Source organism: Phyllobates terribilis, unplaced genomic scaffold (genome assembly GCF_046119375.1).
Source record: "Phyllobates terribilis strain yellow unplaced genomic scaffold, ASM4611937v1 Scaffold_7__3_contigs__length_470593459, whole genome shotgun sequence".
In the NCBI taxonomy this organism is placed as follows: Eukaryota; Metazoa; Chordata; class Amphibia; order Anura; family Dendrobatidae; genus Phyllobates; species Phyllobates terribilis.
This window is the reverse complement of record NW_027362767.1, coordinates 206,727,267-206,751,886: the sequence shown is the minus strand read 5'-3', so window position 1 is coordinate 206,751,886 and position 24,620 is coordinate 206,727,267.

Below are 24,620 nucleotides of genomic sequence, written 5' to 3'. Positions count from 1 at the left end.
TGGCTGGCAGAGAGGCGAGAGATAACACTACCGAAGCCCTGAACCTTATTCCCAGAGCCAAATCAGATGATACTGCTTTGATGCTCCTCTCCACGGATGTTGAAAAACTATTTGATAGAGTTAATTGGGTATCAAGGAAGAATTACTAAAGATTATTGGATTACAGAGTTCCGTGTTAAAATGGACAAGGGTCCCTTTATAATTTACCTACAGCCTGTGTCCGGGTAAATGGTTTCCTTTCCGATGGCTTTCCTATTATTATTATTATTATTATTTATTTATATAGCGCTATTGATTCCATGGTGCTGTACCCCTAAGGGGTTACATACAAAATACAGATATCACTTACAGTAAACGAACTAACAATGATAGACTGGTACAGAGGGAAGAGGGCCCTGCCCTTGAGGGCTTACCTTCTACAGGAACGGGGAAGGAGACAGGTGTTTGGGGGGTTGCAGTAGATCTGGTTTTGTTGAGGTGGCAGCAAGCAAGGTCATGGCAGGCTGTAAGCTTGTTTGAAGAGATGGGTTTTCAGTTTCCATCGGAAGGATCCAAGTGTGGCGGAATCGGACGTGTTGGCAATTGGTCGAGAAACGAATAAGTGTGGAGGAGAGAAGGAGGTCTTGGGAGGACTGGAGATTACATAAGGGAATGTATCGGAAGATTAGTTCAGAGATGTATGGAGGAGAGAGGTTATGGATGGCTATGAAGGTCAGTGTTAGTAGTTTGAACTGGATATGCTGGGCAATTGGGAGCCAGTGAAGGGATTTGCAAAGGGGGTTAGCAGAAGAGTAGCGAGGTAAGAGATGGACCAGTCACACAGCAGAGTTAAGGATGGACTGGAGCGGTGCAAGAGTGTTAGCAGGTAGGCCACAGAGGAGGATGTTGCAGTAGTCGATGCGGGAGATGATGAGGGCATGCACAAGCAGATTACTAGATTGAGGGTTTAGGAAAGGACGGATTCTGGAAATATTTTTGAGCTGGAGGTGACAGGAGGTGGCGAGAGCTTGGATGTGGGGTTTGAAGGACAGGGCAGAGTCAAGGGCTATTCCGAGGCACCAGATTGCCGGAACAGGGGAAAGTGTGATGTCATTTATTGTGAGAGAAAGATCAGGTGGGGAAGATATGCGAGTAGGGGAAAGATGATCAGTTCAGTTTTGTCCACATTGAGCTTGAGGAAGCGGGAGGAGAAGAAGGAGGATATGGCTGCTAGACATGCTGGGATTCTTGACAGCAGAGAGGTGACGTCTGGGCCATAGTGGTAGATCTGGGTGTCATCAGCATACAGATGGTACTGGAAGCCATGGGATTTTATGAGCTGTCCCAGGCCAAGGGTATAGATTGAGAAGAGTAGGGTTACTAGGACAGAGCCTTGAGGGACTCCAACAGAGAGGGAGCGGGGTGAGAAGGTAGTGTGGGAGTGGGAGACGCTAAATGTGCGGTTAGAAAGGTATGAGGAGATCCAATATAGGGCAAGGTCTTTGACGCCGAAGGAAGAGAGGATCTGTAGTCGGAGGCAGTGGTCAACTATATCGAAAGCAGAGGACAGGTCAAGAAGAAGGAGTACAGAGATTTGTCTGTTAGGTTTGGCTGTAGTCATTGGTGATTTTGGTAAGGGCAGTTTCGGTGGAATGGTGGGGGCGGAAACCGGATTGTCGGTTGTCAAAGAGAGAGTTAGATGAGAAGTGGGAGGAAAGTTCGGAAGTTTGGAAGCAATTGGGGTGGTAGGAAATGGCACCCGCCAAGGTTGTGCCCTTTGCCCTCTTATCTTTATTCTTACCCTCGAGCAAATAGAGCACAATTTTTCAGAAGTCTCTTTATCAGCTTTGTCTTGGCTAGCCAACATTAACTTTCCCTCATTAAAGTCTCATCCTACTATTAGTACCACCTTCCATTGTTGCTCCATTTCAGAGATATGAAAACTTCTCTTACCCATCCCATCACCTCTTTCTCCTATCGTTGGTTCTCTTGAGTTTCCTCCAAGCTTAACAGATCCATTCTCTTCCAAATTAGGCTCAATATGTACGTAAAACAACTGCATTTGAAAACGTCTGGGAGAAGGTATAATTCGCCATACATTATCTATTGTCTATTCCTTGCTTGTTAAGCCAATGGATCAGCCACCTCCTGGATTCCTTACCCAGTGGGATGATGATTTGGGCACTTCTTTTACCTGTTCAAAGGGTTAAGGTACTGTCCTCCTTGGCTAAAAAATCTTCAATCAGCTCACATATTCAAGAATCGAATTATAAAATTTTGTTCAGATGGTATAAGTTTCTAACTATATAAAATAAACTGTTCCTCTCCATCGATCCTGTGTGTTGGAGATGTAGACGTCATGGGGCAATTTTTGCTCTATCTTTTGGTCCTGCCTAGTTCTACAACCCTTCTCGGCTGATGGTAAAAGCATAATTCGGCTCGTCACTGGTTACACTTCAGAGATGGCTCCTAAACTGTTTCTCCTTCAGCTCTGCGAGACTCCTGCTTCCTCCTTTAAACGTCCATTCTTAAGATTCTTGGTGATGGCTGCCAGAGCCTGAATTCTTCTACTTTCAAAGACAACAAATCCACCTAATATGTCCCTCTGGATTTCCAAGGACAGTGACTTAATGTATATGGAGGACCTGACGGCTTCTCTTTACAACAGATATGATGCCTTTTACAAAACATGGTACAAGTGGATTTAGTTTCAACGCTGCACAGAATATGGAAACCTAGCGCTCTCAGGTGCCTCTCCCTGACTTAACCTCTTAATTGTTATTGATTGGTTGCATATTACAGTCCCCTTACCACTCCATCCCCCGCATTATTTTTTCTCCTTCCTCTCTCATCTCTCTCTCTTGCTTCTAATTTTTATTATTATTTTTTTATTATTATTATTTTATTATTCACTGTTGGGGGCAGGAGATTAGGAAAAATATAACTTCTTGTCTCACTGTCTCCTCCTGTTTTTCCTACCAGAAGAGATGGCAGAAGAATTTCCCACCCACCCGTTTGTTTGACACCCAAAAAATAATGTGTTGTGTATTCTATTAGGCCATGTAGTTTTGGTTCATGCGCTAATAATGAGGGTCCATGCCATATCCAGAGGTGATGTAATATGATGTTTTATTTCATTGCTGTAAGTGATGGTTTGCAATGTTTTTTAATAATAAAAAAAGGATAGAAGGATGAGGGCCAGATAGCAGGTGATAGTAAAAGTCCCATCAGGCGAGCAGTATGAATACCGCGGAGCCTGGTGACAGAGGTGACACATGTCCGGGTAGAGATGTCACAGGCTGAAGGCCACAGTTAGCTGGTGAAGGTCCTTCTATACTGGTCCAGCAGTGATGGTGGATCTGCTGGACTTCAGGGCACTGGATGCCGAGGTGTCCTGTCTTTTAGATGGTTTTAGGGCAACAGTGACAACATGCAAAAGCACGAGCAGCCCTGGACAATCCACGCCGGCAGGATGATAAGATCCGGCGGAAGATGGAACCTATGAGAAGAGAAGTAAATATAATGTAAGTGATGGGACTCCATATTACATGATGCTACTGTGCGGTCACTGTGGCCGGACGGCAGAGGAATCTTATCATACGGAGGTCAGGGGTCATTGTCAGCCATCATACATGTGACAATCCCATCACTGACAGATGACATCTGCTCCACATGAATTATTCTCACTGACATCACACAACATGAAGCTGATTCTCACACTTACCTCGTCTCTTTTTCCCCTTTTCTACATTTTCTGATTTTTCTTGCTCTTTACTCAGATTTACTGCAGATTTTCCTTCTTCCTGAGCTGGAAATTCTGATCAGAGAGTTAAAAAAAACCTCATTAATGATATATTCTTATGGGATCTGCTTTGTATCTTTCCTGTATATAGTAAAATTGCTGTAGTCCTGACTCCTAGAGTTCTGGTAATCTGGTATTATATCATAATAGGGCATAATAAGTCCTATATACCACACAAGACCTCATCTGAGGGGCATTAGATGTGTCACTAATATAGAGCAGTGAGCGCCCAGTGTGCCGCCATGTGGTGCACCCCTAATGAGCGATATTCTACTATAGGAGATTAGGTCTCATTATGATAACGGAGGTAACTGGATGCTACAAAGAAATTGACAAAATCCATGAACAAAAAACTGTTGTTCAAAAATAGGGAAATAGGGACAAAGTACAGGTTCATGGTCAACATAATTGGGATCCATGAAACATGGATGACATAGGAGACCTATTGCAGAACAACCATGTGGAAATGTTTGAGCCTTGAAGTCAACACTCACATTGTTGGTGCTGTAGACATGTACATACCTGATAATGGGGACGAGGGTGGCAAGATGGTAATATCATCGTCTGTATTAGATACAGGAACCGATTCTTCCTCCCTGTTCAGAAAAAGAAAAACGTGTAAATCACAAGTAAACGCAGTATAAAAGCGTCTGTCTCACTATAAGAACAACGACTATAAGGCCTAATAGGACATATGACTGTCGTGGTGGGGAAGGTCTACTGCTCAAAACGACCTTTTATAGAGCGGAGCAGAAAACAACCACCAAGAATATCTGGCATGTAATACTACATCTCTCCTACATCATGGGCAGCATTAAAAATGCATGACCGGCCGCATTTATGGGCTGTAAGCACCAGAGGTTTCTAAAGCCAAAAGCACAATAGCCGCTAACCATGGGGCGGTGAATGCTGCATTTGATATTACGGTTTTTATGTCCTTTGTTTGGTGTTGTGCACATGTATCAGCCTGGAGCTCCCAGTAATGACCCCATAATCTACTCACATTTTTGAGGTGTTTGTGTTGGAGGCCGGAGTAAACTCTGGAGGGGACGTGGGATCCTCATCGCTCATCATCCCGGTAGTGTTGGTACAGAGCTAAATGAGGACAATAATAAGGTTTGAATTATTTATTTTTACTTTTAGAGGTCTTTTTTTTTACATGTTTTAGATTTATTGATCACATACTTACTTTATAAAGCCGTTCAGAAGATGGTGTAATTTTTAGGGAGAAAAAGCTCTCATTGTTCTCCCTTGTGCGCTCCTCATCCTCTGCGACCAGATGGTTGATTTTATCAGAGTGATCTACAAGACATAGGTAATGAAGTATTATTAGAGATTCTCAGTATAACAAAATCACCATTTATCACTAGATTACTGGATGTTACAACATAAATCACAGAATGCATTAACAAAAACTCCTGTATAAAATTAGGGAGATAGGGACACAGTACAGGTTCATGGTCAACATAATTGGGATCCATGAAACATGGATGACATAGGAGACCTATTGCAGAACAACAATATGGAAATGTTTGAGCCTTGAAGTCAACACTCACATTGTTGGTGCTGTAGACATGTACATACCTGATACTGGGGATGAGGGTGGCAAGATGGTAATATCATCATCTGTATTAGTTACAGGAATAGATTCTTCCTGCCTGTTTCAAAGAAGAAAAACGTGTAAATCACAAGTAAACGCAGTATAAAAGCGGCTGTCTCACTATAAGAACAACGACTATAAGGCCTAATAGGACATATGACTGTCGTGGTGGGGAAGGTCTACTGCTCAAAACGACCTTTTATAGAGCGGAGCAGAAAACAACCACCAAGAATATCTGGCATTCAATACTACATCTCTCCTACACCATGGGCAGCATTAAAAATGCATGGCCAGCCGCATTTATGGGCTGTAAGCACCAGAGGTTTCTAAAGCCAAAAGCACAATAGCCGCTAATCATGGGGCAGTGAATGCTGCATTTAAAATTATGGTATTTATGTCCTATATTTGGTCTGGTGCACATCTATCAGCTTAGAGCGCCACGTAATGACTCCTTAATCTACTCACATTTCTGAGATGTTTGTGCTTGATGCTGGGGTAGACTCTGGAAGGGACTTGGCATCCTCATTGTTCATCATCCCTGTTGTGATGGTACAGAGCTAAATGCAGACAACAACAAGTTATTATTTTTTTTTTTTTACTTTTAAAGGGGTTATTTCTGAATATCTTGGGTTTATTGATCACATACGTACTTTAGGAAGCCTTTCAGAAGATGATGTGAAATTTAGGAAGTCAAAGCTCTCACTGTCCTCACTTGTGCCCTCCTTATCCTCTGAGACCAGATGGTTATTTATATCAGAGTGATCTGCAAGACATACGTAAAGAAGGATCATTAGAGGTTGTCAGTATAATACAGTTACCATTTATCACTAATATTAATGGGAACCAATGATCACATATTGGGAAAGACGAGACAAACAGTCGCTTAGTCTAGATGACGTCTCATTTTGCTTACTGATAAGGAAGCTGGTGTCCATGTCTGACTCAAGCTGAGGAATGTACTCTGGCTTCTGACTTAGAATGTTGTCAAAGTCCAAGTCACTAAGGAATGGATGACCCTTGATCTCAAATGCTCCTCCTGGAAAAAGAAAAACAAAAGTGATGTGGATATTTTCAGAGATTTCTCCATATCTGAAGAGTTTATCTTAATCTGAACTCATGATATAACTGAGCCGATATGAAGGAAATAGACTGAAAGTCTTATTATGGAGAACTAGAAATGGACAAGCTGATAGAGAAGTGCTGGTCCTCATGGACATGAGTGATATGTCCTTGGTGTTATAAGGGAATATTAATACTGTTATATATGTTACCTGTCCCAAGTCTATGCACAGGATTTGTTCTTAGCAGCTCAGTGATGAGATTCTGAGCATCCGGGGGAGGAGCGCGATCACTATCCCAAATTATGTCTCCTGTTGTATAGAAAATAACATCTTTTTAATGGACTGTAATATAAAGCAAAAGAAATAACTAAACCAATGTAACCAGTCAAAGTAAAGATCAAATAATTCTACTTACTAATGACAACATTTTTGTAGAGCCTATTAAGGGAATCTCCATCAAAAGGTACACATCCCACAAGAAATTCATGCAGGATTATGCCCATTGACCACCAGTCAACAGGTCTTCCATAGCCTTGCTTCAGGAGGACCTCTGGGGCTGTGTAATACAGGGTGCCACAGACCTGGAAACCAATAGAAAAAGGATGAGATTGATGAAACTATAATTTTGACAAGTTCTCGCCATAAAAACGCAATTTAGATGAAATCAGAGGAAAAGTTCTCTAGAAATAAAGAACGTAGAGAGAAGACAATACAATGACATTTGTAAAGAACAAGCTGAGTTCTTATAAGTGTTACCAACCTCTCGATCCTGGAACTCTCTGCTGATGTCCTGTGCCAATTCCTTATAGGTGTTGGTTTTTGGTATCATTAGACCAAGTTTTGAAAGCCCAAAATCGGTGACTTTAATGTGTCCCGAAGATGTTATCAGGAGGCTGTGAAAGAAAAGATGGTTTTAGCCTCACACACAATGTGATATTAAGTGATAACTTTACTCCCTTTATTATAATACAGGGGGCACTTACTTTTCCGGCTTCAGGTCTCTGTGCACCACACCGTAACTATGCAGGTATTCCAAAGCAAGAACCGCTTCTGCAAAGTACAAACGGGCCAAGGGGACAGATAAATGACCCCTGGTGCTTAGAAGGGTCCCACAGTCTCCACCTATAGAAGAAAGGAAATATGAGCGGTGAGGGGTTAATACAGCAGATCACCATGATGTATAATGAGAAGTGAGCGGAGACATTGGGGCAGGAGAGAATATAGAAAGATATAATGTATAGTGCACATAATATTAGTCTGAAGTGATGGTGAAATGTCCTCCATGTAACTAATGACATAAAGTGATGTGACATCTACAGCTGGAGATATGGACATACTCAGTGCGGACATACAGAGGAGATCACACACATCAATGACTTTCCGGCCATCTTGCTATTAGATCACCTATAGTAAATGCTCTGTGGGGATGTAACCGTTCACATGGACAAGTCTTAATGATATGAGGTGATAAGAAGAAAGCAGACATGGGCTGAATATCATACAATGTAGGTGTCTTACCTCCTGCATACTCCATGACCATACACAGGTGAGATCTAGTAGGGAATGAGCAGAGCATGGAGACCACGAAGGGACAATCTGCGAAGGTTAAGATGTCCCTCTCCTGAAAGGCCCATTCCACTTTCTGTGGAGTATCCAGATTCTGCTTAGCCAATTTCTTCATAGCAAAGATCTGTTGGGAGTCTTTATGGCGCACTAAGTAGACGGCACTGGAGAGAAGGAGAATCCATGGGTTATAATAAATCCTTATTAACAGTCCGTCTATAGAAGTCATTATATGATCTTCTGTCCTAATGTTTAATACTAGAAGTCCGGCCGTCACTAGAAATCCACATCTAGAAATCCATGAAATATCACTACATAGATCACCTATGGGAGGTGGGCACAATGCCACGTCTGCCAGGACCCTCACCCCAGCCAGTCAATCTTATCAGCTTCATAATGGAGCCCCGAAAAAAGTGAAGAACGGCCAGAGGAGCGGGAAGCTCTCATGGAGGGGGCAGCATAAGGACAGATGAGGGTCTCGGACAGGCGAGGGTAATGTATTATATTATTGTCATCTCTTTCCTTAACAGTTTGATTTGTTACAGATCAGTTTGGTCATCTCTATATAAAAGACCTGCATAGTGACATTCAGATGTGGACAGTGATGTGGACTCATATCGTTTCCCTATGATAACACTGAATGGCCGAGCACAGGGGCAGAAGCATTGTCATAGGGAACCTGAGAAATGTGGATTATGGTAGCAGAAATCTCACCCAAAAGCTCCGCTGCCGATCAGTTTAGATGTCTCATAGTCGCTCATGTGCGGCTCTCCTGCCGGGACCAATGATTTGATCAAGTCCTAAAAAAGAATAAGAAATAACACTAAGATATAGAAGCTGCAGGAAAACATCTCAGGACGTAAAATCTTCTCTCTCCTATATTATGTCCCAGCTGATTTACACTGATCCGATGTAGGTGACGATACAAGCAGGACGCGCTGCATGGATGTAATATAAGGGGGATCCTCTATACACCGGTATCATTGTATAGTGCTAGATTATATGGGAGATCACACAGGGGAGAACGTAAAAGGAATCTGTCAGCAGTTTTTTGCTATGTAATCTAAGAGCTGCATGAGGTAGGGGCAGAGACCCTGAGTCCAGAGATGTGTCACTTACTAGGCTGTGAACTGTTGTTTCAATAAAATCAGTGTTTTATCAGCAGAAGAATGTCACTAAAGGATTACCTGTCTTGTGCCATTGTGACGCCCAGCTGCGCTTGGTATCACAGATCCTAGAAGTGTGCATTGATGGATTCCTCCACAAGAGGCCCCCATAACCATTCACACATCTCCACCTTTCACCTCAGACCACCAGAGGGAGCCCGTTAGGGATAGATAAATAGGGGAGGTGGAGCCAGGCAGCAGTTAGTCAGAGTCTAGTTCAGTCTGGTTTAGCAGTGAGTCCAGTACAGTCTGAGAAGAGTTACCTCAGAGGATAAAAGCCTGTTCCAGCTCCTGCAATTGCTATCCTGCAGTGGAGCTCTTCCAGACCAAGACTCAGTGTAGCTCAGAGAAGTGAGCTTTAGGTGTGCCGGCACCATAAGATCGGTGAAGAGTGGCAAGCTTTCCTTAGTGTGAGTAGCCTAGTGAGGGCCCGAGTAGGCCGAAGGCAAGTGGAGAGTTAGGACATAGGGGGCAGAGGAGCTTAACTGGCTCATCCCCGAAGAATTTACACCGGGTCCGAAGTTTACCGGGATCTCTAATACCCAGTAAGGCATAACCGGAATCCCTGTAGAACTACAAGTTCCATGAACGCTAAAGTGCTGATACGTAACAGAGCCAGGAGACACATAGGCCCACAGCAAAGGTGCGTGTACTCCAAGAAAAGGCCCTATCACAATGTCAGCCAGCGCAGGACAGAGACAAATTTAGGCCTAGCTCCAGGCAGGTCAGAAACTTACTACGCAGAAGCAAGAAACAGGAGGTCCAAAAACCCGCTCATTGGGGAGGATCCAGACATGCACCCTTCACCCTACAGTGCTCCAGGACGTGCCTGAATTTCCATCAGTAAAAGGTACTGAAGTGACTATCGTGTCTGTCCCTGTTCTTGCTCTGACCCGGCTGGGTCTCGTCTGTCCAGCATTCCCCGTCATACACTGCCCTGTGGCCTAGCTCCACCTGTGGGGAGCTATACCATCGAGCTGCCTTATCATCGGCCTCAGTGGACTGCGCAGCGCTGATGATTCTCACCAGAAGCCACAGGTGGCGTCACAAACTCTTTCCTAAAATTAACAAATATCCACCCTTTTAAAGACAGACCCCAGGGTACGGGCTCGGGAGCCGACCACCGCGACATCCCTAAAGGCAAAGGCCCGGGTACCGAGTCATCCCCATCCCCTGGGCTGGTCACCATATAGTCCTATTGTTCTGTGTAACCCCGCCCCCAACACTGATTAGCAGGTTTGTGTCTATGCACAGTGTACACAGAAAGCAGCCAATCAGTGGTATGGGCGGAGTTATACAGAGATCAGCATTCAGAGCACTGCTAGATCTACAGCAGAGAAAACTGTGATTTTATCACAATTGTTGCAACCAGTAGTAAGTAAGTAAGAGACACATTGCTGGAAACAGGGTCTCTACCCCTACTACATAATAATGCTCTCACATTGGGAAGCAAAATCCTGGTGACAGATTCCCTTTAATATAAAACCTAATTTGTAATTTGTAACACATTAGTGTCATCTACCCTTAGGATAGAGATATCTCATGGTCATATGGGGGATAATGCTGGACGGGACATTTACACCCAGGGGCGCAATATAGTTGAAAACAATGATGGAAGAGGGAGCTATCAGCTGACGATCTCTCCGCCATCATTCTCCCTCTGCTTCTGAGCTCTGACATCTCAGCGCAGCAGGTGCTATGTCGTCATTACATTGCGGGGGACACACACGCTGAGGAGACCGGAGCAGTGGCGGTACAAGGAGCGGTGAGTATTTTTGTTTTCTTTTTTTGTAAATCAATGGGGACATTATAGTGTTTGGAGAGCTGTGTGGGGGCCCTAAAAGAGTTTGCAGGGCTATATGGAGCCATTATAATGTTTGCATGGATGGGCGTGGGCCATTATAATATTTGGAGGGCAATGTTGGGTCCATTATGCAGTTTGCATGCAAGACTATGTGGGGGCCATTATAGTATTTGGAGGGCTATGTGGGGGCCATTAGACTGTTTGGAGGGCTAGGTGGGAGTTAATATACTGTTTAGAGCTATGTGGGGGTTATTATACTGTTTGCAGGGCTATATGGGGGCAATATTATAGTTTGGAGGGCTGTGTGGGGGCCATGATAAAGTTTGCAGAGCTAGGTGTGGGCCATTATACTATTTGGTGAGCTCAGTTGGGGCCATTATGCAGTTGACAGGATTAGGTGGGGGCCATCATAGTATTCGGGGGGCTATATGGGGGCCATTAGACTATTTGAAGGGCTATGTGGGAGTTAATATACTATTTGTAAGGCTATATAAATATCGTCATTACACTGTTTGGGCGCTATGTGGGGCCATTATACTGTTTGCAGGGATATGTGGGGGCAATTATACTGTTTGGAGGGCTATGTGGGAGTAAATATACTGTTTGGGCACTATGTGGGAGCCAATACACTGTTTGGAGCTATGTGGGGGCAATTATACTGTTTGCAGGGCTATGTGGGGTGACTATACAGTTTGGAGAGCTAGTGCGGTTCATTATACAGTGTGGGGGCCATTTTACATTGTGGAGGGTTGTGTTGGGCTACCATACTGTGTATAGGATTGTGTAGGGGCCACCATACTGTGTGGAGGGGAGTAAGGGTCATAAAACAGTATGGAGGATTTTTTACTGTATAGAGGGCTGTGTCGGGGCCATCATACTGTGTTGGGGTCACTGTGGGGGTATTATACTTTGCTTGATGCGGAGTAATGTAGAGTCACCAAACTATGCATCTAGAGGCTGCTGTGAAAGATCTCACTGTGGGGGGTATAATACTGTGTTTGGAGGGCACTTTTCTTGGCATCATACTTTATGGTGGCCATGAAAGTGGTATATTAATGTATAGGAATACTAAGGGGCTTCAACTGGAGGAAAATTATTATGTAAGGGCTACACCGTTGTGGGTTGTGCTCTTCTGTGACCCTTCTGATTATTCAGTTTTTTTAATTTTTGGGGGGCCAATTGGGATTTCTGCTATGGGGCCCCATGATTGCTATGCATGCCCCTGGATGGGTACTTACCGGGCATTCCAATGAGGGGGCCGTACATTCCAGTACAGACAGGACTTCTTGGGCCAGCTCTTTAAGAAAACCCAAATCACCATTTTGAGATTTTTCTTCAGCCTATAAAGAAAAAAAGAAAAAGTAAAGGCCTGAGTTTATGAGAAAGGGCACAATGGAGGCGGCCATTGTCTGTGACATCTGCTCCTGTGTCTGCAGATACAATGTCTACATATCTGGGGATTCATCATAATTTACACTGGAGGAAAGAAAAAGCTTCTATCCCACTTTTATTATCTATTATTATAGAGAAGTTTTGTGCGGAGTGTCCGCCATTTACCTGGTGTAGTAATGTCCTGATGTTGTAACGTAAATCCGTCAGATAGTCTGAGGTCAGACGACGTTGTCGGTGTTTGGACAGGCAGTCCCTTACTAGCTCCACCATCAGCTGGTGAGTGAAGCTAAGGACGCCATCGGGTGGTAGAAGCTCAATGTCAGGGCGATTATTGATAACAATCCCCCATAGGGCTTGTACCTGAAGATTGTCCAGAAGTAATTCAGCCATAGCTAGAAATTGCAAGTGCGATCAGTCACTATGGAATAGCGAGAAACTGCAAGTGCGATCAGTCACTATGGAATAGCTAGAAACTGCAAGTGCGATCAATCACTATGAAATAGCGAGAAACTGAAAGTGCGCTCAATCACTATGAAGCCAAAAAAGGCACCTGTGACCCAGCGTACATTGTATAAGTAGGGACTGTGAGCCGTGATGTCATAATGGCCGACCATCATCAGTGAGGTCATCACGGAATCTTGTGATAGAATCTTAATGCTGAAAAAGCGACAATGTTGAACATACACTAATGATATACTCTGTCATATTATGGGGAATATTGTATATATTTAGTACCTCATGTATTTTTTTTTTCGCCATAGAACATTTAACTCACTGTTTGCAGAGTTTACTATTAAAAACTATAGAAGAATTAATGATATGTGACCTTTGTGGTAAATCCTTTACATCATTAATATTAATGGTTGTGTCTCTGGAAAGTTCCATCCTTTACCATGGGGGGTTTAGGTGGTGATCGTGCAGCTGCAGGAGCGGAGAGCCGCTGTCAGAGCCGGCCAGTCTCCCTATAAAGATGGTTTATTACAGAGGACTGAAAATCAAATCAGAAAAAGACGAAAAATGCAGGACACAAAGTGATAGATTTATTATAATATACTAAAGCCGCGGCACAGATCAGCTCTGCAGCGGAGGCAGAAGCCTGAAAATGCTCATATCCAGCCCTAGTTACTGGGGAAATCAGCAATAATAAGCGCGTATTCTAGGAGTGAAATGTCCCTCTCTTATGTCTTTATTGTGAAAGAAATGAAAGAGAAAGAAAGAAAAAACAAGTTTGAAAAATGAAAGTCCCTTCCAGGACAAATTGCTGGTTCACACCCCACCATAAATCAGCCGGTATCAGTCCTATATATGTAATGCAGTGATATTATGCAGACATGCTGAATTATGCCGCCAGGCTCTGATCCATGCTGCCTGCGGACTGGGCAGCATGAATCAGAAGACAGGTTCCCATTAAGAAAGGGTCTGGCACCAGCATCGGGGTATTATAAGGGATAGAAATCTTACCGCTTTATGTAACAGATAAGAATCTCACAACTTGAAAGACTTTTTGTGAGTCTACGTCATTGGGATTTACAACAATTGTACAGATTGGGGAGACGTTAGGTGCAATTGGTGCCCAACAAGCCTTCCAAAGACACTTGACAGTAAGCCCTAGTGGAGCTGTAATCAGTCACACTCTTACAATTAGTGGATATAGAACTTAAAATCTTTATACAACTTTGCAGGATTCATTTTTATTGTTTATTTTCTTGCTAAATGCAATATAAAGCATTTTTAAGACAGTTTTCATAATAAAAATATTCTACTGTTTTGCTTCTGCAGATTGTAAATCTTTTATCTGGCTGAGTGATCTACAAAAATGATACAAATCCATCAGCGACTGCTCATTCCTGACGGCTGTCTCTGCTGCCGTCTTCCGTTCTCTCCGTGGTGGGGATAGCAGCTTACAATGGTTCGTACACATATCTCCACACATTGTGGGGAGGTGACAAAGCATCTACCGTCTTAAGGAGGGCAGAGAAACAGGCTGTGGACAAAGAGGAAAACACTTGTATAAACAATAAGTTCAGGATAGAAGCTGTGCTGATATATTAGTGAAGGTCGCAGAAACCCAGATACACTGAGATCACATCCAACATGTATTACTGGGAGAGACACTAATACAAAAGAAAAATCTGAACCTACATGCCCCCATACACATTTCATGAAAATGAGCCAACAAACAATCATTCCTCAGATGTACATATCTATAGTGACATGTAAAAGTTTGGGCACCCCTGGTCAAAATTACTGTTGCTGTGAACAGTTAAGCAAGCTGAAGATGGAATGATCTCTAAAAGGCATAAAGTTAAAGATGACACATTTCCTTTGTGTTCTAGGCAAAAAATAATATACAGTACAGACCAAAAGTTTGGACACACCTTCTCATTTAAAGATTTTTCTGTATTTTCATGACTATGAAAATTGTACATTCTCACTGAAAACATCAAAACTATGAATTAACACATGTGGAATTATATAGTTAACAAAAAAGTGTGAAACAACTGAAAATATGTCTTATATTCTAGGTTCTTCAAAGTAGCCACCTTTTGCTTTGATGACTGCTTTGCACACTCTTGGCATTCTCTTGATGAGCTTCAAGAGGTAGTCACCAGAAATGGTTTTCACTTCACAGGTGTGCCCTGTCAGGTTTAATAAGTGGGATTTCTTGCCTTATAAATGGGGTTGGGACCATCAGTTGAGTTGTGCAGAACTCTGGTGGATACACAGCTGATAGTCCTACTGAATAGACTGTTAGAATTTGTATTATGGCAAGAAAAAAGCAGCTAAGTAAAGAAAAACGAGTGGCCATCATTACTTTAAGAAATGAAGGTCAGTCAGTGCGAAAAATTGGGAAAACTGTGAATGTGTCCCCAAGTGCAGTTGCAAAAACCATCAAGCACAACAAAGAAACTGTCTCACATGAGGACCACCCCAGGAAAGGAAGACCAAGAGTCAACTCTGCTTCTGAGGATAAGTTTATCCGAGTTACCAGCCTCAGAAATCGCACGTTAACAGCAGTTCAGATTAGAGACCAGTATATAATTCCACATGTGTTAATTCATAGTTTTGATGCCTTCAGTGTGAATGTACAATTTTCAATGTCATGAAAATACAGAAAAATCTTTAAATGAGAACGTGTGTCCAAACTTTTGGTCTGTACTGTATGTAACGTTGAATTCCACCTGGTGGGTAGGTCACATATGATGCGATGTTCCGGAAGACGTAATCGGCGCTGCAGAGCTGCAATGCGCGATCTTGCGTTGCTGGAACACCGCAAGTGAGCACACTCCATGCGGACCTTGTGCAGCAGTGCATCAAGATCCGGATAGTCCCTCAAAAAACTCTGCATGACCAAGTTGAGCACATGTGCCAGACATGGGATGTGAGTGAGGTTGCCTAGGCCCAGAGCTGCCACCAGATTTCGGCTATTGTCACACACTACCATGCCTGGCTGGAGATTCGCTGGCACAAACCACACGTCGCTCTGCTGCTTGATGTCATCCCAGAGCTCCTGCGCTGTGTTTCTTCGATTCCCCAAAGAAATTAATTTCAATACGGCCTGTTGACATTTGGCCACGGCTGTGCTCATATCGGTCGTAACAGGTAACCGTTCACGGGTCGATGTGGAGGTAGACCGTGACGGCTCCTGCAGCGCTGATTCAGAGGAACTGGAGTCTGAGGAGGAGTCAATGTGTACAGACTGGATTCCTGCAATCCTTGGAGTTGGCAGAACACGTACAGCGCCACTCTCAAGTTCTGTACCCGGCTCCACAACATTTACCCAATGGGCAGTGAGGGAAAGGTATCGTCCCTGTCCATGCTTACTTGTCCATGCATCAGTGGTCAGGTGGACCTAGCTACTGACAGCGTTTTGTAGCGCATGTTTAATTTTTCAATTCACATGCTGTTGCAGGGCAGGGACGGCTGGCCTGCTGAAATAAAAGCGGCTGGGCACATTGTATTGTGGGACTGCCAATGCCATCAAGTTACGGAAGGTGTCAGTCTCCACCAGCCTGAATGATAGCATTTCAAGGGCTAGTAGTTTTGCAATGCCAGCATTCAGAGCCTGTGCTCAGGAGTGGTTTGCCGAGTATGGGCGCCTTTTCTCCCATGCCTGTGCTAAAGATGGCTGTAGACTGGCCTGGGAGTGTGAGGATGACATTGAACGTGGTGCTGTGGGTGGAATTACACTGTGTCTCTGTACAACAGTGCCAGAGGTTCTTACATAGCGATTCTGTGAGGAAGCCCAACCAGCTGTGCGTGAGCTGGAGGAAGAGGCTACAACACGAGCTGAAGAGATGGTAGGTGGCGCTGTAGGTTGGCCTAGGTCTTCAGTGTGTCTTTGTAACTCTACCACGTGCTTGGTCCGCACATGTTTTCACATATTTGTGGTATTGAGGTTGCTGACACTTTTCCCTCTTTTCACCTTCTGATTGCACAGCTTGCATTTGACAAAGCAAATGTCATCTGCAACTGTGTCAAAAAAAACAGGCACTGCAAGTCTTGGGAGCGGCCGTTTTGGATTTTGGAAGAGGCATGCTCCTAATGGGTGCCGAAGTGGAGGCTACAGGCAACCAAGGCTTCCACCTCCCTCTCCCTCCTTTTGGGCCATTCGGGGAATCTCTTCCTCAGAGCTGCTCCCACCACCTTCCAGTCCCTCACGCCATGATGCGTCAAGGACCTCATCATCTACACCACCCTCTTCAAACAACTGCTTCTCATGGGTAGTCTCGACAGCACAGTACGCACCAGAAAGTGGCACCTGAGTCTCATCATCAGATGCATACTGAGGTGTGCTGACAATAGGCACTGGCCCACCCGCCTCTTCAGATTCAGAGAGACAAAGCGGTTGCACATCACTGCATACTACCTCTTTTTCTAATTCTAGAATTTTGCTTGGCTGGCCCCCTCTTTCCAAGCCAAGAGATTCAGAGAACAGAAGTAGAGATGGCGCCTGTCCAGGGCTCTCTGACTGCCTGGGCAATTTGGCAGGTGGTGAAGAGACAGATGGGTGCTCTTCAGTGCTCAGGACCTGAGAGGATCTGGAACTAATTGAAGTCGATGTATTAGCTGCCATCCATCCGACAACGGCTTCAATTTGGTCCTCCCGCAGCAGTGGGGTAGAGCGACCTCCTACAAAGCTGCGCATAAAGGACTGTTGCCTGGTAAAACTGGGGGATGCTGAGTCACTGGTGCCCGCAGCAGGCACAGAATCCCCACGTCCTCTCCCTGCAGAAACTCCACGTCCACGCCCACGAGCCTTACTCCCTGCCTTCTTCATCTTGGTAAACTGATGAAGATAGGCAGAAAAGTACTAAGGGCTTAGTGTGCTTATTCCTGAACAGCTGCTAACAGGCATAAGAAACACTAATTTTATAAAGTGTGGACTAGACTTTAATATGAGCTAATGTGGCCTACACAACTGTAAAATGGAGTGTTTGGTGAACTTTATTTAGGTTTTTTTTGTCACAAAAAGACACTGGATGTGCCCAAAGATGTAATACCGATAGTATCACAAACTTTTTATAGCTATTACAATGCAGGAAGGTAACCTACAATGCAATAGATGAGGCTACAAAAAATAGGTATTAGTATTAGCTAATCTGGCTGGGGCTGCAGGGCACAAGGCAGCAGAAAGGCTCTTCTATCTACTCCTATATAGTGTGTTTGGAACCAATCTAGCTGGATACGGATGGAACCACCACACTAATAGGAGAAATCAGGAAAAATGAGCAATTAGCAAAAAAGGACAATGTATGAGGCAGTGACGCACGCTGAGCGGACTACAACCAGACGTGGCTGCAGTACACACTACAGCGTGAGCTGCACTCACACACAGAGACCTCGCAGACAGCCGTGAACAGTGCAGAGCACTATGCACTAGCGCTGCAAGGCACAGCTGTTTATAAAGTAGCTTGGGTAAAGCACAATAGAGCAAATAGGTAGGTAAAACTGTCCCTCAGAACAGCTGCGTCCTATCCCTAACTGAATTCACAGCAGAGTGAGCCCAAAATGGCGGCGGCAGCTTTTATAGTGCATCATGACATAATTTCAGCGGCCAATCACAGCCATGCCATTAGTTAACATGCCTAACATGCCACAGGATGTGCCCACACTTCTTAGGATCCTCATTGGCTGAATAAAATCACACTGGCTTATTGCATTATGGGAACTTCCGATTCCGGTATCCGATATTGTAAAAGTATCGAAACTCAGTATCGGAATTCCAATACCGCGAATATCGGTCAATACCCGATATTTCAGTATCGGAATGCTCAACACTAGTCATGAGACCAAAGCACAGAATTCCACTGGTCTAATGTCCATTCCTTGTGTTCTTTAGCCCAAACAAGTCTCTTCTGCTTGTTGCCTGTCCTTAGCAGTGGTTTCCTAGCAGCTATTTTACCATGAAGGCCTGCTGCACAAAGTCTCCTCTTAACAGTTGTTGAAGAGATGTGTCTGCTGCTAGAACTCTGTGTGGCATTGATCTGGTCTCTAATCTGAGCTGCTGTTAACCTGCGATTTCTGAGGCTGGTGACTCGGATAAACTTATCCTCAGAAGCAGAGGTGACTCTTGGTCTTCCTTTCCTGGGGCTGTACTCATGTGAGACAGTTTCTTTGTAGTGCTTGATGGTTTTTGCAACTGCACTTGGGGACACTTTCAAAGTTTGCCCAATTTTTCGCACTGACTGACCTTCATTTCTTAAAGTAATGATGGCCACTCGTTTTTCTTTACTTACCTGCTTTTTTCTTGCCATAATACAAATTCTAACAGTCTATTCAGTAGGACTATCAGCTGTGTATCCACCAGACTTCTGCACAACACAACTAATGGTCCCAACCCCATTTATAAGGCAAGAAATCCCACTTATTGAACCTGACAGGGCACACCTGTGATGTGAAAACCATTTCCGGTGACTACCTCTTGAAGCTCATCAAGAGAATGCCAAGAGTGTGCAAAGCAGTCAGCAAAGCAAAAGGTGGCTACTTTGAAGAACCTAGAATATAAGACATATTTTCAGTTGTTTCACGCTTTTTTGTTAAGTATATAATTCCACATGTGTTAATTCATAGTTTTGATGCCTTCAGTGTGAATGTACAATTTTCATAGTCATAAAAATACAGAAAAATCTTTAAATGAGAAGGTGTGTCCAAACTTTTGGTCTGTACTGTATATGTATACATACATGTGTGTATATATATGTGTATATATGTATGTATATGGGTGTGTATGTTGTATATATATATATATATATATATATATATATATACAGTATAATGTACTGATAATACAGGGGTGTACTCACTTACACTGAGCCCTGTATATATAATGTACTGATAATACAGGGGTGTACTCACTTACACTGAGCCCTGTATATATAATGTACTGATAATACAGGGGTGTACTCACTTATACTGAGCGCTGTATATATAATGTGCTGATTATACAGGGGTGTACTCACTTATACTGAGCTCTGTATTTATAATGTACTGATAATACAGGGGTGTACTCACTTATACTGAGCACTGTATATATAATGTACTGATAATACAGGGGTGTACTCACTTATACTGAGCGCTGTATATATAATGTACTGATAATACTGGGGTGTACTCACTTATACTGAGTGCTGTATATATAATGTACTGATAATACAGGGGTGTACTCACTTATACTGAGCACTGTATATATAATGTACTGATAATACAGGGGTGTACTCACTTATACTGAGCCCTGTATATATAATGTACTTATAATACAGGGGTGTACTCACTTATACTGAGCACTGTATATATAATGTACTGATAATACAAGGGTGTACTCACTTATACTGAGCCCTGTATATATAATGTACTGATAGTACAGGGGTGTACTCACTTATACTGAGCTCTGTATATATAATGTACTGATAATACAGGGGGGTGTACTCACTTATACTGAGTGCTGTATATATAATGTACTGATAATACAGGGGTGTACTCACTTATACTGAGCTCTGTATATATAATGTACTGATAATACAGGGGGTGTACTCACATATACTGATCGCTGTATATATAATGTACTGATAATACAGGGGTGTAGTCACTTATGCTGAGCGCTGTATATATAATGTACTGATAGTACAGGGGTGTACTCACTTATACTGAGCTCTGTATATATAATGTACTGATAATACAGGGGGGTGTACTCACTTATACTGAGTGCTGTATATATAATGTACTGATAATACAGGGGTGTACTCACTTATACTGAGCTCTGTATATATAATGTACTGATAATACAGGGGGTGTACTCACATATACTGAGCGCTGTATATATAATGTACTGATAATACAGGGGTGTATTCACTTATGCTGAGCGCTGTATATATAATGTACTGATAATACAGGGGTGTACTCATTTATACTGAGCGCTGTATATATAATGTACTGATAATACAGGGGTGTACTCATTTATACTGAGCGCTGTATATATAATGTACTGATAATACAGGGGTGTACTCACTTATACTGAGCGCTGTATAAATCATGTACTGATAATGCAGGGGTGTACTCACTTAAACTGAGTGCTGTATATATAATGTACTGATAATACAGGGGGTGTACTCACTTATACTGAGTGCTGTATATATAATGTACTGATAATACAGGGGTGTACTCACTTATACTGAGCGCTGTATATATATAATGTACTGATAATACAGGGGTGTACTCACTTATACTGAGCGCTGTATAAATCATGTACTGATAATGCAGGGGTGTACTCACTTAAACTGAGTGCTGTATATATAATGTACTGATAATACAGGGGTGTACTCACTTATACTGAGCTCTGTATATATAATGTACTGATAATACAGGGGTGTACTCACTTACACTGAGCTCTGTTTATATAATATACTGATAAAACAGGGGGTGTACTCACTTATGCTGAGTGCTGTATATATAATGTACTGATAATATAGGGGTGTACTCACTTATGCTGAGCGCTGTATATATAATGTACTGATAATATAGGGGTCTACTCACTTATACTGAACGCTGTATATATAATGTACTGATAATACAGGGGTGTACTCACTTATACTGAGCACTGTATATATAATGTACTGATAATACAGGGGTGTACTCACTTATACTGAGCTCTGTATATATAATGTACTGATAATACAGGGGTGTACTCACTTACACTGAGCTCTGTTTATATAATATACTGATAAAACAGGGGGTGTACTCACTTATGCTGAGTGCTGTATATATAATGTACTGATAATATAGGGGTGTACTCACTTATGCTGAGCGCTGTATATATAATGTACTGATAATATAGGGGTCTACTCACTTATACTGAACGCTGTATATATAATGTACTGATAATACAGGGGTGTACTCACTTATACTGAGCGCTGTATATATAATGTACTGATAATACAGTGGTGTACTCACTTATGCTGAGTGCTGTATATATAATGTACTGATAATATAGGGGTGTACTCACTTATGCTGAGCGCTGTATATATAATGTACTGATAATATAGGGGTCTACTCACTTATACTGAACGCTGTATATATAATGTACTGATAATACAGGGGTGTACTCACTTATACTGAGCCCTGTATATATAATGTACTGATAATACAGGGGAGTACTCACTTATACTGAGCGCTGTATATATATAATGTACTGATAATACAGGGGTGTGCTCACTTATACTGAGCGCTGTATAAATCATGTACTGATAATGCAGGGGTGTACTCACTTAAACTGAGTGCTGTATATATAATGTACTGATAATACAGGGGTGTACTCACTTATACTGAGCTCTGTATATATAATGTACTGATAATACAGGGGTGTACTCACTTAAACTGAGTGCTGTATATATAATGTACTGATAATACAGGGGTGTACTCACTTATACTGAGCTCTGTATATATAATGTACTGATAATACAGGGGTGTACTCACTTACACTGAGCTCTGTTTATATAATATACTGATAAAACAGGGGGTGTACTCACTTATGCTGAGTGCTGTATATATAATGTACTGATAATATAGGGGTGTACTCACTTATGCTGAGCGCTGTATATATAATGTACTGATAATATAGGGGTCTACTCACTTATACTGAACGCTGTATATATAATGTACTGATAATACAGGGGTGTACTCACTTATACTGAGCCCTGTATATATAATGTACTGATAATACAGGGGTGTACTCACTTATACTGAGCACTGTGTATGTAATGTACTGATAATGCAGTGGTGTACTCACTTATACTGAGCGCTGTATATATAATGTACTGATAATACAGGGGTGTACTCACTTATACTGAGCGCTGTATATATAATGTACTGATAATACAGGGGTGTACTCACTTATACTGAGCGCTGTATATATAATGTACTGATAATACAGGGGGTGTACTCACTTATACTGAGCGCTGTATATATAATGTACTGATAATACAGGGGTGTACTCACTTATACTGAGCGCTGTATATATAATGTACTGATAATACAGGGGGTGTACTCACTTATACTGATTGCTGTATATATAATGTACTGATAATACAGGGGTGTACTCACTTATACTGAGCCCTGTATATATAATGTACTGATAATACAGGGGTGTACTCACTTATACTGAGTTCTGTATATATCATGTACTGATAATGCAGGGGTGTACTCACTTACACTGAGCGCTGTATATATAATGTACTGATAATACAGGGGTGTACTCTCTTATACTGAGCGCTGTATATATAGTGTACTGATAATACAGGGGTGTACTCACTTACACTGAACGCTGTATATATAATGTACTGATAATACAGGGGTGTACTCACTTATACTGAGCGCTGTATATATAATGTACTGATAATACAGGGTTGTATACACTTATACGGAGCTCTGTATATATAATGTACTGATAATACAGGGGTGTACTCACTTATACTGAGCTCTGTATATATAATGTACTGATAATACAGGGGTGTACTCACTTATACTGAGCCCTGTATATATAATTTACTGATAATACAGGGTTGTACTCACTTATACTGAGTGCTGTATATATAATGTACTGATAGTACAGGGGTGTACTCACTTATACTGAGCGCTGTATATATAATGTACTGATAATACAGGGGTGTACTCACTTACACTGAGCTCTGTTTATATAATGTACTGATAATACAGGGGTGTACAAACTTATACTGAGCACTATATATATAATGTACTGATAATACAGTGGTGTGCTCACTTATACTGAGTGCTGTATATATAATGTACTGATAATACAGGGGTGTACTCACTTATACTGAGCACTGTATACATAATGTACTGATAATACAGGGGGGTTTACTCACTTATACTGAGCTCTGTATATATAATGTACTGATTATACAGGGGTGTACTCACTTATACTGAGCCCTGTATATATAATGTACTGATAATACAGGGGTGTACTCACTTATACTGAGCCCTGTATATATAATGTACTGATAATACAGGGGTGTACTCACTTATACTGATCTCTGTATATATAATGTACTGATAATGCAGGGGTGTACTCACTTATACTGAGCACTGTAAATATAATGTACTGATAATACAGGGGGGTTTACTCACTTATACTGAGCTCTGTATATATAATGTACTGATTATACAGGGGTGTACTCACTTATACTGAGCCCTGTATATATAATGTACTGATAATACAGGGGTGTACTCACTTATACTGATCTCTGTATATATAATGTGCTGATAATGCAGGGGTGTACTCACTTATACTGAGCACTGTATATATAATGTACTGATAATACAGGGGGGGTTTACTCACTTATACTGAGCTCTGTATATATAATGTACTGATTATACAGGGGTGTACTCACTTATACTGAGCCCTGTATATATAATGTACTGATAGTACAGGGGTGTACTCACTTATACTGAGCGCTGTATATATAATGTACTGATAGTACAGGGGTGTACTCACTTATACTAAGCGCTGTATATATAATGTGCTGATAATACAGGGGTGTACTCACTTATACTGAGCCCTGTATATATAATGTACTGATAATACAGGGTTGCACTCACTTATACTGAGCCCTGCATATATAATGTACGGATAATGCAGGGGTGTACTCACTTATACTGAGCTCTGTATATATAATGTACTGATAATACAGGGGTGTACTCACTTATATTGAGCGCTGTATAAATAATGTACTGATAA